Source organism: Symphalangus syndactylus, chromosome 9 (assembly GCF_028878055.3).
Source record: "Symphalangus syndactylus isolate Jambi chromosome 9, NHGRI_mSymSyn1-v2.1_pri, whole genome shotgun sequence".
Taxonomy (NCBI): domain Eukaryota; kingdom Metazoa; phylum Chordata; class Mammalia; order Primates; family Hylobatidae; genus Symphalangus; species Symphalangus syndactylus.
The window spans coordinates 111,983,424-111,993,553 of NC_072431.2; the positions used below are offsets into that span (position 1 = coordinate 111,983,424).

General features: G+C 48.7%; 1 protein-coding gene and 1 long non-coding RNA gene across 2 annotated transcripts in view; both read left to right on the forward strand.

Annotated features, from left to right (window-relative positions):
* The window catches only part of LOC129490288 (antiviral innate immune response receptor RIG-I-like), a 337,723-nt gene that overhangs the window by 16,561 nt on the left and 311,032 nt on the right, over positions 1 to 10,130 (forward strand).
* Positions 48 to 3,843, forward strand: LOC134731355 (uncharacterized). Its single transcript, XR_010113572.1, has 2 exons — positions 48 to 229; positions 2,457 to 3,843. It is a non-coding gene; the product is annotated as an uncharacterized lncRNA (long non-coding RNA).

A 10,130-nucleotide genomic window follows, 5' to 3' on the forward strand; every position in this document is an offset into this window, starting at 1 on the left:
GGTCTCAACCTCATTAGCATGAGATCAGCGATCCCTCTATCTCGGCGTTCAGGGTTCTGGTGCCTAATGACTCCCAGTGCTAGGCCTTGTCATGTCCACCTCACAGAGGACGGAACTAGGCCACCAGACTGCATCACAAAGCCCTCCTGTGTCATGAGGCACATGTAGTAGGGAAGCTCATGTGGTGATTCAGTCTGTAGATGAGGGTGTTGTGAGCCTGGGACTGAAGGTGCCACAAGCAGTGTCTATTTCCCAGTCTGTCTTCACTTTCCACTCCCTATACCAGCCTGACGTCTCGGCTCTCTCCGTCACAACTGTATGGTCACCTGTCCTCAGAAAACTGAGTGCTTTGGCACAGGGGTCACCTCATGAGAAGGGGTGGTTAGGCTGGAGGAACCTCCACTAACTCTCCCACTAGTTTTAGAAATATACCTGAGAAACACACATGAATTTAGGGAGGGCGGAGTCTTGTTATGGCTTGGAAATGGAGATCTTTGATGTTTCAGGCAATGGGTGATTGGTAACAGAGGTGCAGGAAGGGGACCATGGCTGATGTGGTAGGGTGGTAGGGAGAGGCCAAGGTAGTCGTACATATCCGGTCTGTGTGGCCTCAAGCTTGCAGATGGGTTAGGAGAGATTGTAAATGCTACCTTCCATGGAGGCACATTCATGCTCAGGGAGATGAATGGCTGCAGAGATAGGTTAGCGGCCACTTCTGACTGTGGGTCACAAGTGACTAGTTGCTGTTCATGGTTGGATGTATGCTGTTTGCCTGAGGATGTTTTTTGGTTTGTTTATTTTTCTCAAATCTGGATTTTGTAAATTTTTAGGCAGGGCATGTGTTTTCCAATTCGGCTTCAGGACCCATTACTTCCATAGCCAGACTATTGATTTACCTGCCTAGCTTTTGTAGATATTGTGATATGCCACCAATACCTCAGTATTCCTGAATTTCCTTGAGAGAGTCTTGCTCTGGCAATGGTGGTCTCAGGCCAAGAAACCTTTGTGCTCAAGATCTCCGAAGAGGCTTCGGTCCTTCTTCAGTATCCAGTCCACCCAGCAGATGTGGCAAGCATCCAATATGTGCTCAGCCCTAAGCTGGGGAATGCTGAGGATACAAAGACATTTGAGCCGCATTGGCTTTCTGCTTTCAAGATACTTAAAAATGTAGTTTCAAAGACAGGACAAATTCATCCAAAGCAAGAGCCAACAATCAGGACAAATAGATTTATATACTCATTTGTAAGGCTCTGGCCACAAACATTCCATTTCAGAAAAGAGAAATCATAGTGAGGATCATGGCCATCAGAGAGGGCTCCTGGGTAGTTGAAGTTAAGTTTAACAGTGCAGGCTGTGGGTGAAATGACTCTTCCCGGTGGGAGAAAAACTCACCGGCTCACGCTGAAACTAGGGAATGGGCCATGGAGTTCATTTGGCAGTAAGAAATGCAGTGTATCTCTAGCAGAATATAGAAGGGTGGACTGGAGAGCAATTGCGAGAAAGATTGGAGGATCAGGATAGAGGCCTCTTGATGGAGGGAGGGCCTTTGTATCTATTTTATTTCAATCCCTAAGACTATTTTTTTTTTTAAAGTAAGCATACTTATACATGGCACAAAATTTAAAAGGCAAAAGAGGTGTATAGCTGTCTCTTTCTCATCCCTGTCTCCTCCTGTCTTTCTTCCTCATGTATCTCTCTTTTAAAAAATGTTTTATTTTTATTTTGTATGGGTACATAGTAGGTGTATATATTTATGGGGTACGTGAGATATTTTGATACAGGCATACAATGCATAATAATCACAGGGTAAATGGGATATCCATCACCTCAAGCATGTATCGTTTCTTTGTGTTACAAACATTCCAATTATACTTCCAGTTACTTGAAAATGTACAATAAATTATTGTTGACTGTAACCACCCTGTTGTGCTATCAAATACTAGGTCTTATTTATTCTATCTAATTATATTTTCTGTATACATTAACCATCTGCCCTTCTCCCACCCAAACCCCCACTCCTCACCCCACTACCTTTCCCAGCCTCTGGTAACCATGATTCTATTTTCTATCTCCATGAGTTCCATTGTTTTAATTTTTAGCTCCCACAAATGAGTGAGAACGTGCAAAATTGTTTTGCCATGCCTGGCTTATTTCACTTAATGTAAAGTTCTTCAGTTCCATCCAGGTTGTTGCAAATGACAGGATCTCATTCTTTTTTATGGCTGAGTAGCACTCCATTGTGTATATGTACCACATTTTCTTTATCCATTCGTCTCTTGATGGACATTTAGTTTGCTTCCAAATCTTGGCTATTGTGTAAACATAGGAGTGCAGATATCTCTTCAATATACTGATTTCCTTTCTTTTGGTTATTGGTTATCTGCCTAGCAGTGGTATTGCTGGATTATATAGTAGTTGTATTTTTAGGTTTTCTTTTTTTTTTTTTTTTTTGACAGGTTTTTGCTCTGTTACCCAGGCTGGAGTGCAGTGGCGTGATCATGGCTCACTGGAGCCTCAACCTCCTGGACTCAAGCAATCCTCCTGCCTCAGCTTCCCAGGTAGCTGGGACCACGGACATGCACCACCACACTCAGCTAATTTTTGGATTTTTTTTTGTAGAGATGAGGTCTCACTTTATTGCCCGGGTTGGTCTTGAACTCGTAGGCTCAGGTGATCCTCCCACCTCAGCCTCCTAAAGTGTTGGGATTACAGGCGTGAGCCTATGTTTAGTTTTTTTGGGGAACCTCCATACTGGTCTCCATAGTAGCTGTACTAATTTACATTGCCACCATCAGTGTACAAGGGTTCTCTTTTTCTGCACATCCTTGCCAGCATTCATTATTGCCTGTCTTTTGGATAAAAGCCATTTTAACGGGTGAGATGATATCTCAGTGTAGTTGTGATTTGCATTTCTCTGATGATCACTGACGTTGAGCACCTTTTCACAGACCTGTTTGCAATTTGTATGTCTTCTTTTGAGGTATGTCTTCTTTTGAGAAATGTCTTTTCAGATCTTTTGTCCATTTTTCAGTAGGATTATTAGATTTTTTTTTCTAATGAGTTGTTTGAGCTCCTTATATGTTCTGATTATTAATCCCTTGTCCAGATGAATAGTTTGTAAATATATTTTCTCCCATTCTGGGGTTGTCTCTTCACTTTGTTGATTGTTTCCTTTGCTGTGCAGAAGTTTTTTAACTTGATGTGATCCCATTTGTCCACTTTTGCTGCTTTGGCTGTCTGTGCTTATGGGGTATTGCTCCACAAAGAAATCTTTGCCCCCAGACCAATTTCCTGGAGAGTTTCCTCAATACTCATGTATCTTTCAGAATTAATTTAGCACGGGAAGCATAAATAAATTGATATATTTTCTTCATAAATGGAAACATGCTAGATACTGTTTTCCCTTTTACTTTTAATTATTATGAATATATCTTCTGTATATAATTTTCTTTAATGTTTGTACAGTCTTCTTTGGTAAAACTATAACATGACTTATTTTCTCAATCCTATATCCATGGATATTTCTTTAAAGTTTTTTTGTTCTACCAAATAACACTGATATGAACCCCATGTGTATAAGTTCTTGTACACTGGTATGAGTATATAACTAGGAGAAATTCCTAAGAGTTGAATTAATGGGTCAAAAGGTGTGTGTATTTTAAATGTTGATATTGCTTAATTGCCTACCAATTGAATGAATTTGCATTCTCACCAAAACTCTGTAAGTGTGCCTCTCTTCCTATGCTTGTTGACTCAATATTATCAATTTTTTTTATCTTTGTCGATATGAGAAGTGAAAATTTGTATTTTATATATTTATAAATTTGTTTGAATATACGATAATCACCTTTTTGTTTCTTTTCTGTGAAATATCTCTTCCTATTCGTAGCTCACAGATTATTGGGCAAAAGTCACTTATTGATGTATAAGTGTTTTTTAATATTAAGAAATTAATTCTTTATATATGTATCAGAAATATTTTTCTCAGTTTGTCATTTGATATTTATGATGAGTTTTTGCCACATGTAAGTTTTTGAATTTTATGTAGTTGAATTTATTAGTCTTTTATTTTATGGCTTCTGTGGGTCTTATTTTTTTTGAGACAGAGTCTCACTCTGTTGCCATGTTGCTGGATTTCAGTGGTGCCATTATGGCTCACTGCAACCTTGATCTCTTGGGCTCAAATGATCTTCCCACCTCAGCCTCCCTAGTAGCTGGGATCACAGGCACATGCCACCATACCTGGCTAATTTTTATTTTTATTTTGTAGGGATGGGGGTCTCCTGTGTTGTCCAGGATGGTTTTGAACCCCTAGTCTCAAGCAATCCTCCTGCCTCTGACCTCCAAAGTGCTGCGATTACAGGCATGTACTACTGTGTCCGGCCATGGCTTCTGTGTATTAAGTCACACTTAGAAAGGTTTTTCTCTTCCTGAAGTTATAAAAAGTTCCAATTCTTCAGGTACTCATGGTTTCATTATTTTTGATAAATGAATGAAGTTAGAACATGTATTAGTTAAGAATTACATTGAGGTACATCTAACAGAGATTCAACTACAAAATAGGGTTTCTCAGGCTTCTGGATTCCTGAGAAAGGAAAGTTGGAAGTAGCATTACTTTCACTCTTACAACAAAAGAAATCACAAGACACTCTGTAAATTCATAACTTTTCTTGAATTTGTCAGCAAGCTGAAGTTCTAGGTCAACTCAACCTTAATATAAGGAAAGACATCTTGAAGGAGATGTAGCACAGGTGCACTTGCTTATTTGGAGCCGACTCCCCCACTCCCCTCCCGTCAAGGTTGTAAGAATCCAGATAAAAGTTTTAATGAATTGCTAAAGGCCAACTGTAGCCCAGCATGAGAATACAGAAATGCTGGGACTTACAAGTACAGGGAGAATTCACACTCACTTGCAGGGTCCTTTCCACGAACCTTAGTGTGTATTCACAAGAAAGACTGGGGGTAGTGTGAGAGTCCTGAAAAAATATCACTCGTGGTACAGGCCTGGGGAAAAGGAAGAGCAGCTGCTGAGGGGAAAGGCACCAAGCCCTTCCCAGATTCTTCTCCCTTCTCTTCCCTATGGAAACAAAAGCCTTAAGTTGCTAGATGAAAAGCAGTAAGTCCTGTCGTTAGGCCATAAGTCACATATAGGTGAAGACCCATTGCAGCTGGAAAAAGGGAAAAGAAAAAAATCCTCTAACTTTGTAGGCCCCAGACCATCCGAAGTATTCCAGCTGGGGGTGGCATAGGATCAGGGAGAAGGCCCTGCCCTGAGACTCAGGGGCACAGTGCCTGTCTAAAACTGAAGCTGAATCAGAAAAACAGAATCTCCCCACCCTGACCAACCAGGCTAATAAGCATTAAGTAACAACTGCAGTCTATTGCTGAAATACCATCAAGAGCATGGAGGATGACATTGAGCAAACCTCTGGCAAACCAGCCTCAACCATAAACACAGAGTAATATTAGAGAAACCTGGAGCCTGTTACGCACTGACATTAACATAGCAAGAACAAAATCCAAACACAGCTCAGCTCCTGGCTAGAATCAATCTCCCATACTAAAGTCCTAGCAGAAGGAAAGGGGTGATCATTTTCAGGTATAAAAATGATTTAACTCAGTCTTTACTCTCACAATAGATGTCCAGCTTTCTTTTTCCCTTTTTTTTTTTTTTTTTTTTTTTTGTTTTGAGACGGAGTCTCACTTTTTTGCCAGGGCTGGAGTGCAATGGTGTGATCTCAGCTCACTGCAACCTCCGCCTCCTGGGTTCAAGCGATTCTCCTGCCTCAGCCTCCCAAGTAGCTGGGATTACGGGCGCCCGCCACTATGCCCAGCTAATTTTTTGTATTTTTAGTAGAGATGGGGTTTCACCATATTGGCCAGGTAGGTCTTGAACTCCTGACCTTGTGATTTGCCCACCTCGGCCTCCCAAAGTGCTGGAATTACAAGTGTGAGCCACCGCACCCGGCCCAGATGTCCAGCTTTCAACAAAATATTATTACAAGGCATATGAAGAAGGAAGAGAAAATCACCACACTATAAAGTGACAAAGCAGGCCAGGTGCGGTGGCTCACGCCTGTAATCCCGGCACTTTGGGAGGCCTTGGCTGGTGGATCATGAGGTCAGGAGTTCAAGACCAGCCTGGCCAACGTGGTGAAACCCCGTCTCTACTAAAAATACAAAAATTAGCTTGGTGCGGTGGCAGATGCCTGTAATCCCAGCTACTCGGGAGGCTGAGACAGGAGAATCACTTGAACCCAGGTAGCAGAGGTTGCAGTGAGCTGAGATTGTGCCATTGCACTCCAGCCTGGGTGAAAGACTAAGAGACTCCCTCTAAAAAAAAAAAAAAAAAAAAGAGAGACAAAGCAATTAACATAACCAGACTTAGATATATGATACATATATGGGAATTATCAGGAAGAAACTTAAGGAACTATGTTTAATATGTTAAAGGATCTAGTGGAAACGGTAGACAGCCTTCCTGATCATATGGGTAATTTCATCAGAGAGATGGCAACTCTAAGAAAGAATAAAATGGAAATTCTGGAAATAGGAAGTATAGTTACACAGATAAATGTTGCTTTTGTCAGGCTCACCAGTAGTAGTTTTTTTCCTCCACAGTGGAGGAAAAAATAAGTGAACCTGAAGATAATTCCATAGAAATTATCCAACATGAAACAGAAAGAAAAAAGTGAAAAAAGCAAAACAATACCAGAACAGAGCATCCAAGAGCTGTGGCACAATATTAAACAATCACACGTATATGCAATTGACATCCCAGGAGAAAAGAAAGACGATGGAACAGAAGAAATATTTGAAGAAATAATGGCCAAGGGTTTTTCAAAAAAAGGAAAACAACTTTTTTTTTGAAACAGGGTCTCATTCTCACCCAGACTGGAGTGCAGTAGCACGATGATGGCTCACTGTAGCCTCGACTTCTCGCCTCAAGAGACCCTCCCATCTCAGCCTCCTAAGTAGCTGGGACTATAGGCATGCACCATCTCACCCAGTTAATTTTTTATATTTTGTAGGGATAGGGGTCTCCCTATGCTGCCCAGGCTGGTCTTGAATTCCTGGGCTCAAGTGATTCTCCCACCTTGGCCTCCCAAAGTGTTAGGATTACAGGCATAAGCCAACATGCCTGGCTGAAATTCTCAAAATTAATGATAAACACCAAGCTAAAAATCCAAGAAGCTCAGAGAATACTAACCAGGGTAAACACTTAAGAACAGACCTAGACATATATTATTTGAACTGCTGAGAAAGGAAGACAAAGATGCTAAAGGCAGCTTTAGAAAAAAGGAAACATTATATAAAGAGTAACAGCCTGCCTTCCTTCCTTCCTTCCTTCCTTCCTTCCTTCCTTCCTTCCTTCCTTCCTTCCTTTCTTTCTCTTCTTTCTTTCTCTTCTTTCTTTCTCTTCTTTCTTTCTCTTCTTTCTTTCCCTCTCTGGCCCAGGCTACAATCTACTCGGCTTCCTGCTGCCCGCGCCGCGGACTGCCTGGGACTGCCGGCGCGCGCCACCGCTGCCTGCCTTTTCTCCTTTGGATGCAGGCACGCGTTCGCCATCTTGGCCACGCTGGTCGCCAGCTCCTGACGCCGAGTGCTCTGCCCGCCTCAGCCTCCCGAGGTACTGGGACTACAGACGGAGTCTCGCTCACCCAGTGCTCGGTGTTGCCCCGGCTGGAGTGCGGTGGCGTGGTCTGGCCTCGCGGCAGCCTCTACCCCCCGGCCGCCTGCCTTGGCCTGCCAGGGTGCTGGGATTGCAGCCCCTGCCCGGCCGCCGCCCCATCTGGAAGGTGGGGAGTGCCTCTGCCCGGCTGCCCCGTCTGGGAGGTGAGGAGCACCTCTGCCTGGCCGCCCCGTCTGGGAAGTGAGGAGCGCCTCTGCACGGCCACCCACCGTCTGGGAAGTGAGGAGCGCCTCTGCCCGGCCACCCACCGTCTGGGAAGTGAGGAGCGCCTCTGCCCGGCCACCCACCGTCTGGGAAGTGAGGAGCGCCTCTGCCCGGCCACCCACCGTCTGGGAAGTGAGGAGCGCCTCTGCCCGGACACCCACCGTCTGGGAAGTGAGGAGCGCCTCTGCCCGGCCGCCCCGTCTGGGAAGTGAGGAGCGTCTCTGCCCGGCCGCCCATCGTCTGGGAAGTGAGGAGCGCCTCTGCCCGGCCACCCATCGTCTGGGAAGTGAGGAGCGCCTCTGCCCGGCCACCCTGTCTGGGAAGAGAGGAGCACCTCTGCCCGGCCGCCCCATCTGGGAAGTGAGCAGCGCCTCTGCCCGGCCACCCATCGTCTGGGAAGTGAGGAGCGCCTCTGCCCGGCCTCCCATTGTCTGGGAGGTGAGGAGCGCCTCTGCCCGGCCGCCCCGTCCGGGAGGAAGTGAGGAGCGCCTCTGCCCGGCCGCCCCGTCCGGGAAGAAGTGAGGAGCGCCTCTGCCCGGCCACCCACCGTCTGGGAAGTGAGGAGCGCCTCTGCCCGGCCGCCCCGTCTGGGAAGTGAGGAGCGCCTCTGCCCGGCCACCCACCGTCTGGGAAGTGAGGAGCGCCTCTGCCCGGCCACCCACCGTCTGGGAAGTGAGGAGCGCCTCTGCCCGGCCACCGTCTGGGAAGTGAGGAGCGCCTCTGCCCGGCCACCCACCGTCTGGGAAGTGAGGAGCGCCTCTGCCCGGCCGCCCCGTCTGGGAAGTGAGGAGCGCCTCTGCCCGGCCACCCACCGTCTGGGAAGTGAGGAGCGCCTCTGCCCGGCCACCCACCGTCTGGGAAGTGAGGAGCGCCTCTGCCCGGCCGCCCCGTCTGGGAAGTGAGGAGCGCCTCTGCCCGGCCACCCATCGTCTGGGAAGTGAGGAGCGCCTCTGCCCGGCCACCCATCGTCTGGGAAGTGAGGAGCGCCTCTACCCGGCCACCCATCGTCTGGGAAGTGAGGAGCGCCTCTGCCCGGCCTCCCATCCTCTGGGAGGTGAGGAGTGCCTCTGCCCGGCCGCCCCGTCCGGGAGGAAGTGAGGAGCGCCTCTGCCCGGCCGCCCCGTCCGGGAAGAAGTGAGGAGCGCCTCTGCCCGGCCGCCCCGTCCGGGAAGAAGTGAGGAGCGCCTCTGCCCGGCCGCCCCGTCCGGGAAGAAGTGAGGAGCGCCTCTGCCCGGCCGCCCCGTCCGGGAAGAAGTGAGGAGCGCCTCTGCCCGGCCGCCCCGTCTGGGAAGTGAGGAGCGCCTCTGCCCGGGCGCCCCATCCAGGAAGAAGTGAGGAGCGCCTCTGCCCGGCCACCCCATCCGGGAAGAAGTGAGGAGAGCCTCTGCCCGGCCACCCACCGTCTGGGAAGTGAGGAGCGCCTCTGCCCGGCCACCCACCGTCTGGGAAGTGAGGAGCGCCTCTGCCCGGCCGCCCCGTCCGGGAAGAAGTGAGGAGTGCCTCTGCCCGGCCGCCCCATCGGGAAGAAGTGAGGAGCGCCTCTGCCCGGCCGCCCCGTCTGGGAGGTGAGGAGCGCCTCTGCCCGGCCACCCATCGTCTGGGAGGTGAGGAGCGCCTCTGCCCGGCCACCCATCGTCTGGGAGGTGAGGAGCGCCTCTGCCCGGCCACCCATCGTCTGGAAAGTGAGGAGCGCCTCTGCCCGGCTGCCCCATCTGGGAAGTGAGGAGTGCCTCTGCCCGGCCACCCATCGTCTGGGAGGTGGGGAGCGCCTCTGCCCGGCCACCCATTGTCTGGGAAGTGGGGAGCGCCTCTGCCCGACCACCCATCGTCTGGGAAGTGAGGAGCGCCTCTGCCCGGCCACCTATCGTCTGGGAAGAAGTGAGGAGCGTCTCTGCCTGGCCGCCCCGTCTGGGAAGTGAGGAGCCCCTCTGCCCGGCCGCCCCGTGTCTAGGTAGAAGTGAGGAGCTCCTCTGCCTGGCCGCTCCGTCTGGGAGGTCTACCACGGAGGCCAGAAGCAATGTGGGGGCTGGACGTGGTCACTCATGCCTGTGGTCCCGGCACTCTGGGGGGCGAGGCGGGTTGATCACTTCGGGCTAGGAGTTCGAGACCAGTCTGGCCAACTTGGCGAAACATGAAGAATACAACAGACAAACCAACCAACCAACTCAATGACAACAAAACAGGTCTACCCTGGAGTCATACTCTAATTTCTTCTATTTTCCTCCCTTTCTGA